This window comes from Tachyglossus aculeatus, chromosome 10 (genome assembly GCF_015852505.1).
Source record: "Tachyglossus aculeatus isolate mTacAcu1 chromosome 10, mTacAcu1.pri, whole genome shotgun sequence".
NCBI classification, from domain to species: domain Eukaryota; kingdom Metazoa; phylum Chordata; class Mammalia; order Monotremata; family Tachyglossidae; genus Tachyglossus; species Tachyglossus aculeatus.
Window position 1 is genome coordinate 52,217,911 of NC_052075.1, and position 12,999 is coordinate 52,230,909.

At 48.3% G+C, this 12,999-nt stretch overlaps 1 pseudogene; it reads right to left on the bottom strand.

Moving 5' to 3' along the window:
• Nucleotides 1-133: 133 nt before the first annotated feature.
• On the bottom strand, nucleotides 134-9,851 carry LOC119933318 (annotated as a pseudogene).
• Between the last annotated feature and the right edge of the window lie 3,148 nt (nucleotides 9,852-12,999).

Here is a 12,999-nt window from a genome sequence, read left to right on the forward strand (position 1 = left end):
CGATCGACGGGGCGTTCTATGCCAAAAGAAGCCGCGGGCAACGTCCAAAGTCCGAACCTACAATGGAGGACCCTGGAAACTTTTTTCCAAGTCCGAGCCTACAATGGAGGACCCCGGAAACTCTTTTCGAGGATTTTACTAGCAACCGGCAATTTGGGGGCGTCCAAGGAGATCAGACCATTAGCGGGGGTCCCTCAGTCCCTCCCACCGATTGGGCAGATGGTCGGAGGAGCCAGGTTTCTCCCCCCGCCATCCGAAGCCCGGGGGCAAAAATAAGGCCGCAGAGGCCCGGCGAAAGAGGAGGTGAACGTGAAGATGTGAAGATGTAGAAGGCGATGACTCCCGCCTCGTAGTCCGGGAGTATCCCCGCCCGGCGAGGGGGGATCCTCACGGGGAGGGGCGTCCGCCGGGATGTGTATTTCTCGGGACCCAGAACCCCTCCTCGGGGGTTACCGTGATCCCCCCCTTCCTCCTCACCGATTCCTTACAAACCCCCAGGGTCCACACTTGGTCTTCCCCTGGACCTCCACCTCCCAATAACATCTCCCGGCCGTGAAGCTCGGGGAGCCCAGGACGCTGACGACGTAGTCAAATCTCTTGGGGTTGCGGGGCTGGGCCTGCCAGGCGTCTCTGAGCCTCACGCTCCTCTGGTCCCCGGAGAGAACGAGGCCCGGGTGAGCCGTGTCCGGATCCACGGTCACGGTCACTGTAAGGGGTGGGGAGGGGGTCAGTGGTCTTGCTACTAAAGAAGCGTGTCCGCATCCACGGTCACAGTCACTGTAAGGGGTGGGGAGGGGGTCAGTGGTCTTGCTACTAAAGAAGCGTGTCCGCATCCACGGTCACAGTCACTGTAAGGGGTGGGGAGGGGGTCAGTGGTCTTGCTACTAAAGAAGCGAGGCCGTGGATTCGTTTTCAGGTCCTCCCCATCCCATTTGGAAAAATAATAATATCAAAACGGCATTTGTTAAACACTTACTCCGTGCCAGGCACCATTCTAGGTGCTGGGGTAGACACGACCTAATCGGTATCTACCTCTCTACCTCCTTCGCAGGGTTTTTGCGAGGGCAGAAATGAGACGAGTAATCCGAACGCCTCGGGAATAAAAGGGCTATACAAAAAACTCAGGCGTCACTCCTGCGGTTTTTCCTCTAAGGAATGAACTGCCAAAAACAGATTAAGGGACTATGGGAGTGGGGAAGGCATCCCTGGCCTCAAGAGACATCACGCGCTCCGGTTACCTGCACATTTGCGAGCGTTCCTCCATCCTGAAACCAAACACAAAGTCCATATGGGGCCAAACTCCATTTTCAATTTGCAATTACCCACCCTCCCCTTTATGGCAGTGACAAAAATCTAACTCCTTATCCCGCTAACACAGAATAATAATGACGATCACGATGGTGATGATAAAAAATAAAATAACACTAATAATAATAGTATTTGTTAAGGGCCCGCTATAATAATAACTATGGAACTTGTTAAGCGCTTACTATATGCTAAGCACTGGGGTAGATACAAATGAATCTGTTTGGACACAGTCCGTATTCCACATGGGACTCGCAGTCCTAATCCCCATTTTCCAGATGAAGTAACTGAGGCACAGAGAAGTGAAGTGCCTTTCCCTAGGTCACACAGCAGACAGTGGTGAGCTGACACTAGAACCCAGGTCCTTTGTGCTCTCTATCCACTGGGCCACACGGCTTCTTTGCAACTACTACCTTCCGTTGTGTTTTCACTAAGGGTCGTGGCTATAATGCAACGACCAAACTAGGGAACAATCTTCCAAGAAAGCGGGCCCGCCTGGCTAAGCGTGGTGTCGAGATGAGGATGAGGACCGCCATATACATTTTCTTAAACGAAGGACCGAGTGAGAACGTAAGGCCTACTTTATAAGAAGCAGCGAGAAGCGAGAAGCAGCGTGGCCCAGTGGAAAGAGCCCGGGCTTTGGAGTCCGAGGTCATGGGTTCAAATCCTGGCTCCGCCAATTGTCAGCTGTGTAATTTTGGGCAAGTCACTTAACTTCTCTGGACCTCAGTTACCTCATCTGGAAAATGGGGATGAAGACTGTGAGCCCCCCGTGGGACAACTTGATCACCTTGTAACCTCCCCAGCGCTTAGAACAGTGCTTTGCACATAGTAAGCGCTTAATAAATGCCATTATTATTATTATAAGAAACATAGATCCAGTTCCATAAAGGAAAACTGAAAATGATTGATGTTGTGCAGGCAAATTTTTTTTTAATGGTACTTGTTAAGCACTTACTTTGTGCCGGACACTGTACTAAGCACTGGGATAGATTCAGAGCAATCAGTTTGGATACATCCTAAATGGGGCTCACAGCCTTAATCCCCATTTTACAGATGAGGGAACTGAGGCACCGAGAAGTGAAGTAACCCGCGCAAGGTCACACCGCAGTTAGGGGGCCAAGCCAGGATTAGAACCCAAGTCCTCTGATTCCCAGGCCCGTGCTCTTTCCACCAGGCCCGTGCTTTCCAATAATCACATTTATATGGAGCACTTCCCACTAAAATTAGGTTAGTGCTGAAAGTTTCGTTAGTCCCTTGCAGATATGGGTCAAAGTCGGAAGCTTTCATTGGAAAATTCATCTAAAAAATCAGAGAGCTGAGGTGGGATTATGGGCTGGGAATGCAGATACAAGAATCCCTACTTGGGAATTGAACTGGGTCCACTTGGAATCTGAAACAGAGGGAGGAGAACTCACTCCCAAATAATCATCATCACTGATGATATTTACTGAGCGCTTACTGTGTGCAGAGCGCAGTACTAAGTGCTTGGGAGAGGATAATATAACAATAAACAGACACATTCCCTGCCCACAATGAGCTTTCAGGCTAGAGGGGGAGACAGCCAGCCGTTAATGTAAATAAATAATTTATGCTACTTATAGATCTGTACATAAGTGCTGTGAGTTGAGTGTGGGACAGGAACTATCTCTGCCCTCATTTTTTTTCATAAGGTTGTTTTAAAAGCTCCTTGGTCTTCTAATGGCTGCTAAATTCCCCATTAGATCTGTTACTTGCTTTAAAGAGAACAAGGACGGGGGTGATTAGATATCTGTTTTATGTCATTTATCCCCATAAAACAGGTGTTTACTTTGCCAATGTTTGTTCCTTCATTTAATCATATTTATCGAGTGCTTACTGTGCGCACATATGCACCTGTATATATGTTTGCATGTATTTATTTATTTATTTTACTTGTACATATCTATTCTATTTATTTTATTTTGTTAGTATGTTTGGTTTTGTTCTCTGTCTCCCCCTTTTAGACTGTGAGCCCGCTGTTGGGTAGAGACTGTCTCTATATGTTGCCAATTTGTACTTCCCAAGCGCTTAGTACAGTGCTCTGCACACAGTAAGCTCTCAATAAATACGATTGATTGATTGATTGATTCCCCAGAGTTTTAAACAGTGCTTGACACATAATAAGTGTTTAACAAATGCTCTTATTATGATTATTGTTATCATCATTATTTTATTTCTGGGCCTTCTGTCTTTTTTATGATATTTGTTAAGTGCTTACTGTGTACCAGGTACTTGGACAACCTGATCACCTTCTCTCCCCCCAGCGCTTAGAACAGTGCTTCGCACATAGTAAGCGCTTAACAAGTACCATCATTATTGTTATTATTATTACTAAGCTCTGGGGTAGGTACAAAATAATCAGGGTGGACACAGTCCCTTGTCCCAGATGGGGCTCACAGTCTTAATCCCCATTTTGCAGATGAGGCACGGAGAAATTAAGTGACTCGCCCAAGTTCACACAGCAGACAAGTGGCGGAGCAGGGATTAGAACCCAGGTCCTTCTGATTCCCAGGCCCGGGCTCTAGCCATTAGGTCATTCCAGATAATCTAGAGGCAAACATGATATTTCCAAACACGCCTCACTTACCCCGTTAATCCCAGGGTTACCTTGTCCTCTCCTGGTTGAAGGAAGTTTTTCTGGGGAAGCAAGAAGTAGAGGGATTTCAGGAAGGTTTGGAATAGGGCTGTGGTCTGTTGGATTTGGGAAGAGTGGAGGAAGAGCGGGAGCGTGGGGACAGAGCCAGGAGAGGCGAAAACGAGGGATGGTTAGGAACGAAGAGCGAGATTGGGGAATGGTGGGTGGAAAAGAGCCGTTGTGTAGGGTGGAGTGAATTGGCGAAGAGCCTTTCAATCAATCAATCAGTGCTATTTATTGAGCACTTACTGTGTGCAGAGCGCTTGGGAGACAACAACGCAACGGAGTTGGTAGACCTCTAACCTGCCCACAACGAGTTTACAGTCTAGATTGTAGGCCGTGAGAAGCAGAGTGGGCTAGTGGAAAGAGCACAGGCTTGGGAGTCAGAGGACCTGGCCTGCCAGTTGCCTGCTATATGAACCTTGGACTAGTCACTTAATTTCTCTGGGCCTCAGTTTCCTCCCCTGCAAAACGGGGATTCAACGCCTGTTCTCCCTCCTACTTAGCCTGTAAGCCCCATGTGGGGACGGGGACTGTGTCCGACCTGATGAAGCCCAGGGAGGAGCCAAGGATGAAGGAGAAGCAGCGTGGCTCAGTGGAAAGAGCCCGGGCTTTGGAGTCAGAGGTCATGGGTTCAAATCCCGGCTCTGCTACTTGTCAGCTGTGTGACTTTGGGCAAGTCACTTCACTTCTCTGGGCCCCAGTTTACCTCCTCTGTAAAATGGGGATTAAGACTGTGAGCCCCATGTGGGACAACCTGATCACCTTGTCGCCTCCCCAGTGCTTAGAACAGTGCTTTGCACATAGTAAGCGCTTAATAAATGCCATTTAAAAAAAAAAAAAAAAGGATGACCCGGAGGTTTGCAGCCTGCGAGGCAGGGATGGTGGAGGTGTTACCAACTGGGATGGAAAAGTTAGGGAGAGTGGATTTACGGGGCCAGGTGTGTCTGTTTTAGAAATGTAAAGTCTATTCATAATTATGGTAATGATAATAATAATAATAATGGCATTTATTAAGCACTTACTATGTGCAAAGCACTGTTCTAAGCGCTGGGGAGGTTACAAGGTGATCAGGTTGGTATTTCTTAATCAACCAATGGTATTTATTGAGAGCTTACTTGTGTCTATTTATTTATCTTGATGCTACTGATGCCTGTTTACTTGTCTTGATGTCTGTCTCCCCCCTTATAGACTGTGAGCCCGTTGTGGGCAAGATTGTCTCTGTTGCTGAACTGTAATAATAATACTAATAATGGCATTTATTAAGCGCTTACTATGTGCAAAGCACTGTTCTAAGCGCTGGGGAGGTTACAAGGTGATCAGGTTGTCCCACGGCAGGGCCACAGTCTTCATCCCCGTTTGAGAGATGAGGTAACTGAGGCCCAGAGAAGTGAAGTGACTTGCCCAAAGTCACACAGCTGACAATTGGCGGAGCCGGGCTTTGAACCGTGACCTCTGACTCCAAAGCCCATGCTCTTTCCACTGAGCCACGCTGCTTCTCTATTTCTCTACTGTACTTTCCAAGCACTTAGTACAGTGCTCTGCACGCAGTAAGCGCTCAATAAATACGATTGAATGAATTCTAAGCGCTTGGGAGAGTACAATATAACAATAAGTAGACATATTCCCTGCCCGCAATGAGCTTCCCACTTCCCTCCCTCAGTCCATAACCTCCATCAACAGCCCCTTCACCAAGAGGCAGGATTTGTTGAAGAAAAACCACACACCTGCACCCCAGCAGTTTCTCCCCAAGCCGTGGCACTCGGTGGCCAAACTGACATGATATCAGATGAACGTCCCCCAACTCTGCACATAGTAAGCGCTCAATTAAAAAAAATACAATTGATTGAACTCCCTATCAGAATTTGAGCCAAAACCTGAAGTGAAAACAGACAGATCGGGGTGACCCGGGCCCTAACCCCAGAGTCTTCTCAGATGATAAGTATTGTGGCATTTAATAATAATAATAATAATAATGGCAATTGTTAAGCACTTATTATGTGCAAAGCACTGTTCTAAGTGCTGGGGGGGATACAAGTTGATCACGTTGTCCCACGTGGGGCTCACAGTCATCCTCCCCATTTTACAGATGAGGTGACTGAGGCTCCGAGAAGTTAAGTGACTTGCGCAACGTCACACAGCAGACATGTGGCGGAGCTGGGATTTGAACCCGTGACCTCTGACTCCAAAGCCCAGGCTCTTTCCACTGAGCCACGCTGCTTCTCTAAGCATTTGTTAAGCGCTTACTACATGCCAGGCTCCGTACTAAGCGCTGGGGTGGAAACAAGCAAATTGGCTTGGGCACAGTTTCTGTCCCATGTGGGGTTCTCGGTCTCAATCCCTGTTTTACAGATGAGGTAACTAAGGCCCAGAGTAGTGAAGTGACTTGTCCAAGGTCACGCAACAGAGAAGTGGTGGAGCCGGGATTAGAACCCATGACCTCCTGGCTCCTAGGCCTGGGCTCTAGCCACTGAGCCACACTGCTCTTCTATTTGGGGACCGCCCGGAGCAAAGATGTCGTTACCTTGGCAGTCGTGGAATTCTTCATCTGAAGACTCAGACGCCTCTGGGTGGTTGAGCCTCTTCTCCTCTGAAGAGGGAATCCTTCCTGGCTTCTCGGGAGTCTTCCCTTGGTCTAAATCATCTGAAAGAAAAACAGTTCGTTGAGTCAAACTGCCTTCTGTGGCAGGTCAGATTTCCTGCATAATAATAATAATAATAATGATAGTATTTGTTAAGCGCTTACCATGTGCAAAGCACTGTTCTAAGCGCTGGGGAGATACGAGGTGATCCGGTTGTCCCACGTGGGGCTCAGTCTTAATCCCCATTTTACAGATGAGATAACTGAGGCCCAGAGAAGTTAAGTGACTTGCCCAAAGTCACACAGCTGACAATTGGCGGAGCCGGGATGTGAACCCCTGACCTCTGGCTCCAAAGCCCGTGCTCTTTCCACTGAGCCTTGCATCCCATTGCCTTCTGCTGCCTTCCTTAGAGAAGCAGCGTGGCTTGGTGGAAAGAACCTGTCCTTGGGAGTCAAAGGTCATGGGTTCTAATCCCGCCTCCGCCAGTTGTCAGCTGGGTGACTTTGGACAAGTCACTTCACTTCTCGGGGCCTCAGTGACATCATCTGTAAATTGGGGATTGAGACTGTGAGCCCCACGTGGGACAACCTGATTACCTTGTATTGGGAGTCAAAGGTCATGGGTTCTAATCCCTCCTCCGCCAGTTGTCAGCTGGGTGACTTTGGGCAAGTCACTTCACTTCTCTGGGCCTCAGTGACATCATCTGTAAATTGGGGATTGAGACTGTGAGCCCCACGTGGGACAACCTGATTACCTTGTATCTACCCCAGCGCTTAGAACGCTCTTAAATACCATTATAATAATAATTATTATTATTCCTGCATGGTTCTGCCTTCTTCTTCTCCTCAATCAATCAATTGTACTTATTAGACACTTACTATGTGCAGAGCACTGTACTAAGCATTTGTGAGAGGACGCTATAACAGAATCGGTAGGCACATTCCCTGCCCACGAGTCTAGATTCTGGTCCTCTCCCTGATTCTGGACAGTCTGATTCTGACTCGATGTCCGCCGTGGAGAGCCTAGACTCCAACAGACACCCAGTTTGGTGGCTAACTTGACATTTTACCCGATGGTTCCTTGATTCCTCCCCCACCCCAAACCAAGAAATCAATGGCAGAAAGGTAGGAGGGCCCTGAGAGGAACATACTAGACATGGGGCAGGGGGCTCGGAGGGGAACGTAACAGTCAGACATGGGGCAGGAGAGCTCTGAGGGGAACATACATGGGGCAATATGGCCCTGAGAGGAATCAATCAATCAATCAATCAATTGTATTTATTGAGCGCTTACTGTGTGCAGAGCACTGTACTGAGCGCTTGGGAAGTACAAGGGACTGTGACCAACCCGATTTATTGGTAACCACCCCAGTGCTTAGGACAGTGCCTGACACACAATAAGCGCTTAACAAATGCCATAATTATTATTATAATAATAGAGAAGCAGCACGGCTCAGTGGAAAGAGCCCGGGCTTTGGAGTCAGAGGTCATGGGTTCAAAGCCCGGCTCCGCCACTCATCAGCTGTGTGACTTCGGGCAAGTCACTTCACTTCTCTGAGCCTCAGTTCCCTCATCTGTCCAATGGGGATGAAGACTGGGAGCCCCTGTGGGACAACCTGATCACCTTGTAACCTCCCCAGCGCTTAGAACAGTGCTTTGCACATAGTAAGCGCTTAATAAATGCCATTATTGTTATTATTATTACAAGTTGGCAACATACCAGACATGGGGCAGGAGGGCCCGGAGGGGAATGTAACAGTCAGATATGGGGCAGGAGAGCTCTGAGGGGAACATACATGGGGCAGTATGGCCCTGAGAGGAACATGTCACTCAGACATGGAGTGGGAGGGCCTGAGAGGAACATATTAGTCAGACATGGAGCAGGAGAGTACTTGGAGTAATATACCACTCAGACATAGGGCAGGAGGGCCCTGAGAGGAAAATACCACTCAGACATGGTGGAGGAGGGCCCTGAGGGGAACACACCACTCAGACATGGCACAGGAAGGCCCTGAGGGGAACGTATCACTCAGACATGAGGCAGGAGGGCCCTGAGAGAAACAAAGCACTTGGTCATGGGGCACGCAGACATATTCCATGCAGACATGGGGCAGAAGGGCCCTGAGAGGAACATACATGGGGCAGGATGGCCCTAAGAGGAACATATCGCTCAGACATGGGGCAAGAGGGCTTTGAGAGGAACATGGGCACTGAGAGAAACATAGCACTCGGACATGGGGCAAGAGGGCCCTGAGGGGAACGCACCACTCAGACGTGGGGCAGGAAGACATTAAGAGGGACATACCACTCTGACATGGGGCAGCATTCAGATGTGGTTTAGAGGAAGAGATAGGCTCCTTCTCAGAAAGAAGGAGGACTTCTGGATTCTTGGACTGCTCTTCCGCTTCTAGACTGTGAGCCCGCTGTTGGGTGGGGACCGTCTCTATATGTTGCCAACTTGTACTTCCCAAGCGCTTAGTACAGTGCTCTGCACACAGTAAACGCTCAATAAATATGATTGAATGAATGAATGAATGAGGGAGTGGCTTCTAAACTTCCGAGTTCCTTCACCTCAGGGAAACCAAGAACTGCTGAACTCAGAAATCCATTCTCTGGAGGGAACGAGGAGGCCTCTGGATCTCCGGCTGTCTTCTCCTCTACAGTCCCAACGATCTCTAAATTTTCATGCAAGACGGGATAAAACACCTCAAAGAACTCCAAGTCCTTTCACCTATCTCATTTCACCCTCCCTGCTTCTCGTGAGGTGTGGAGAGACAGGGCTCACTATCCACACCTTACAGAGGGGAAAGTGAGGCTCACATCTGGACTGGGCTCTTTCCACTCTACTGACCAGTCTCTCTGACGGGATCCAGGGGGAAAAACGAATGGTCCGGTGGAGAAGGATTCGCAACTCACCCGCTGCGATTGCCCGGCAGAGGTGGTCCGCCAGCGGATGCTGTTCCAGAATCTTTAGCACTTCCACGGTCACTTTAGCGGCGGTGTCCTCCCCATAACAGCCAATAAGCAGCTCGGTCAGCTCTCTCCCGTTGGCATCCTCCAGTCTGTCCGGAGGGAGGAACGGATGACCCTGAACCTGGCCGGAGATCTGTATCTGGAGTTTGAACCTCCTGAGCTCGTCATAAAAGAGACCCTCCAGGGAGAAGAGCAAGGAATCTCTGAGGGTTTTGGCCATGACTCCACCCCAAAGACCTTGTGGGGGTTCACCCAGAGAAAAGACAGGGCTTAGGCCCGAGGCAGGGCGATGAAGAGGAAAGTGGAATGGAAGAGGAAGAAGGGCACAGTTGAGGAGGTTGGAACAGGAGATGGAAACTCTCCTGTTTCGGTGGGTGGGGGGGATTCCTTGCCCCTCTCTGTGGGGGGCAGAGACGGAAATGCCCCTCTCTCAGAGACACAGGCCCAGCCTCTCTTCCCCGGTGCTGTCCTGTTGTGCTTAGCGTACAACTCAACGCACCCTTGGTCAGAGCCTCAAGAAGCAAAGTCCAAAGGTGGAACCCGTTGATAAGAGCCGCGAGCTCGTTTGACTCTTAAAGGAATAAACAGCTCCCAGGGCCCGGGAGGGGGTCCTGATAGAGAGAAAACTCTGGAGAGGTTTGGGGATGGGGCCTATTCACCCCTTCTTGAGGTGGCAGTGGGTTGGTTGAGTTGCCTCTCTTGAGGGATGGGGAGGACGGATGAAGAATTTCCTCTTCAGTGGATCATGGGACGGACAGAGACATCTCTAACCCCAGAGCCTGGGGTTGGAGACAGACAATGGTCCCCGTATGCCCCAACAGCAGTCAGTCAGTGAGTCAATCATATTTATTGAGCGCTTACTCGGTGCAGAGCGCCGTACTAAGCACTTGGGAGAGTACAATAGAGTATAACAGACATTCCCACAGTGAGCTTACAGTCTAAAGGACATCTCCTGACTGTCCCATCTCCCACAGATTAATACCGGCCCCTCCAGAGACTCAGAATCATCAACTCCCGACCTCGGAAGGGTCTTCAAGAGACAAAGGAAGAGCTCAGACTTGTGCAGAGGGGTTCCGAAGGAGTTCATCAGCCGCAAGAAGAAGACAACAGTTCAAATTAAGGGGAACGATTCCTTAGCTAAAGCTGCAAAACCACCCCAGCCATCAACCAAACAAGCTTCTGCTACAGTTCAAATTAAGGGGAACGATTCCTTAGCCAAAGCTGCAAAACCACCCCGGCAGTCAACCAAACAAGCTTCTGTTTCTGCAGCCTCCTAGAAGGACTCATAATCATACTGCGATTTTTCATCTAGTTAATGGTTTGACGTTCAAAGGTTGAAGAAAAGTGATAGCGAGGTTAAAGAAGAAAAACAGGGTGGCGTAGTGGAAAAAGCACGGGCCTGCGAGTCAAAGGACCTGGTTTCTAATCCCAGATCTGCCATTTGCCTTCTGTGTGACCTTGGGCAAGTCACCTTACTTCTCTGTGCCTCAGTTGCTTCATCTGTAAAATGGGGATTAACTCCTACTCCCTCTTAGACATACCTTTAAATTATATATAATAAATGATTCATTTATATAAGTGTCTTTCTCCCCATCTATGCCGTAAGCTCGTTGTGGGCAGGGAAAGAGTCAACCCTGCTGTACTATATTCTCCCAAATGCTTAGAACAGTATGTGGCCTATAGTAAGCCCTCAATAAATGCTATTGATTGATTGATTGATTGATTGATTGACTGTGAGCCCCTTATAGGACAGAGACAGTGTCTGAACTGATTATCTTGTAGCTATCCCAGCACTTAGTACAGAGCTTGCCACGCTGTAACAGCTTAATACCGCAATCATCGTTATTATTACCTTAAATGTATATAGCACATAGAGGACTTTCATGTTATTTTTCCAGAGGTTTTGAAGCAGAAAATGTATCCCATAATACAGACATTCCTGATACAGTCACATGTTTAAGAATATGAAAAACAACACAGCCTAGAGGCTAGAGCACGGACCTTGGTGTCAGAAAAATCTAGATTCTAATGCCGGCTCTGCCACTTGTCTGCTGTGTGACTTTGGGCAAGTCACTTCACTTCTCTGGGCCTCAATTACCACATCTGGAAAATGGGGATTAAGACTGTGAGCCCCAAGTGGGACATGGACCTGATTATTTTGTATCTACCCCAGCGCTTAGTTCAGTGCCTGGCACATAATAAGTGATTAACAAATTCTATAAAAAAGAGAAAGAAATATAACACCACTGAATCATGAGGTGCCACTTAGTTCAGTGCCTGGCTCATAATAAGGGATTAACAAATTCTATAAAAAAGAGAAAGAAATATAACACCATTGAATCATGAGGTGCCACCTAGTTCAGTGCCTGGCTCATAATAAGGGATTAACAAATTCTATAAAAAAGAGAAAGAAATATAACACCATTGAATCATGAGGTGCCACTATGTGTGAGTGTGTATGATTCCCCCTCACACTCGAAGAAGCAGCCACCGATGGTGAAATTCTCTCTAGACTGTAAGCTCGTTGTGAACAGGGAATGTGTTTGTTTATTGTTCTGTTGTATCTCCCAAGCACTTAGTACAGCGTCCTGCACCAAGTAAATGCTCAGTAAATACAATTGACTATGGTTTCAAGCGTGACTGGAAAGGCCATTGTGGAACTCACAGTCCCTGCCACGTTTGTGCAAACACGAAGGCCGACCCTTGTGCTATCGCCTGTGTTTTTCGCTGCGGTTATCCGGGTTGTTTTCACCTTTGCCTCTTTGTTTCACAATCTTTACTATCAGGGCCATTTCTTCCCTACTCTAGCGTGCCTTAGCCAGTCAATCAATTCTATTTATTGAGTGCTTACTGTGTGCAGAGCACTGTACTAAGTGCTTGGAAGAGTGCATATAAAAAAATATAACAGACACACTACCTGCCCACAACAAGCTTACCGTCTAGAGGAACAGCCCCACTGGTCTTTCTTCAACAATAGGGAATAATAATAATAATAATGGTATTTGTTAAGTGCTATGTGCAAAGCACTGTTCTAAGCGCTGGGGAAGTTACAAGGTGATCAGGTTGTCCCATGGGGGGCTCACAGTTTTAATCCCCATTTTACAGATGAGGTCACTGAGGCACAGAGAAGTTAAGTGACTTGCCCAAAGTCACCCATCTGACAGTTGGTGGAGCCGGGATTTGAACCCATGACCTCTGACTCCAAAGCCCGGGCTCTTTCCACTGAGCCACGCAGCTCCTGGAAGCAGTATTGCCTACTGGAAAGAGCCTGGGCCTGGAAGTGGGAAGAACTTGGGTTCAGATCCTGGCTCTGCCACAGCCTGGCTCAATGGAAAGAGTGGGGGCTTGGAAGTCAGAGGTCATGGGTTCAAATCCCGGCTCTGCCAACTGTCAGTTGTGTGACTTTGGGCAAGTCACTTAACTTCTCTGTGCCTCAGTTACCTCATCTGTAAAATGGGGATTAAGACTGTGAGGCCCCCATGGGA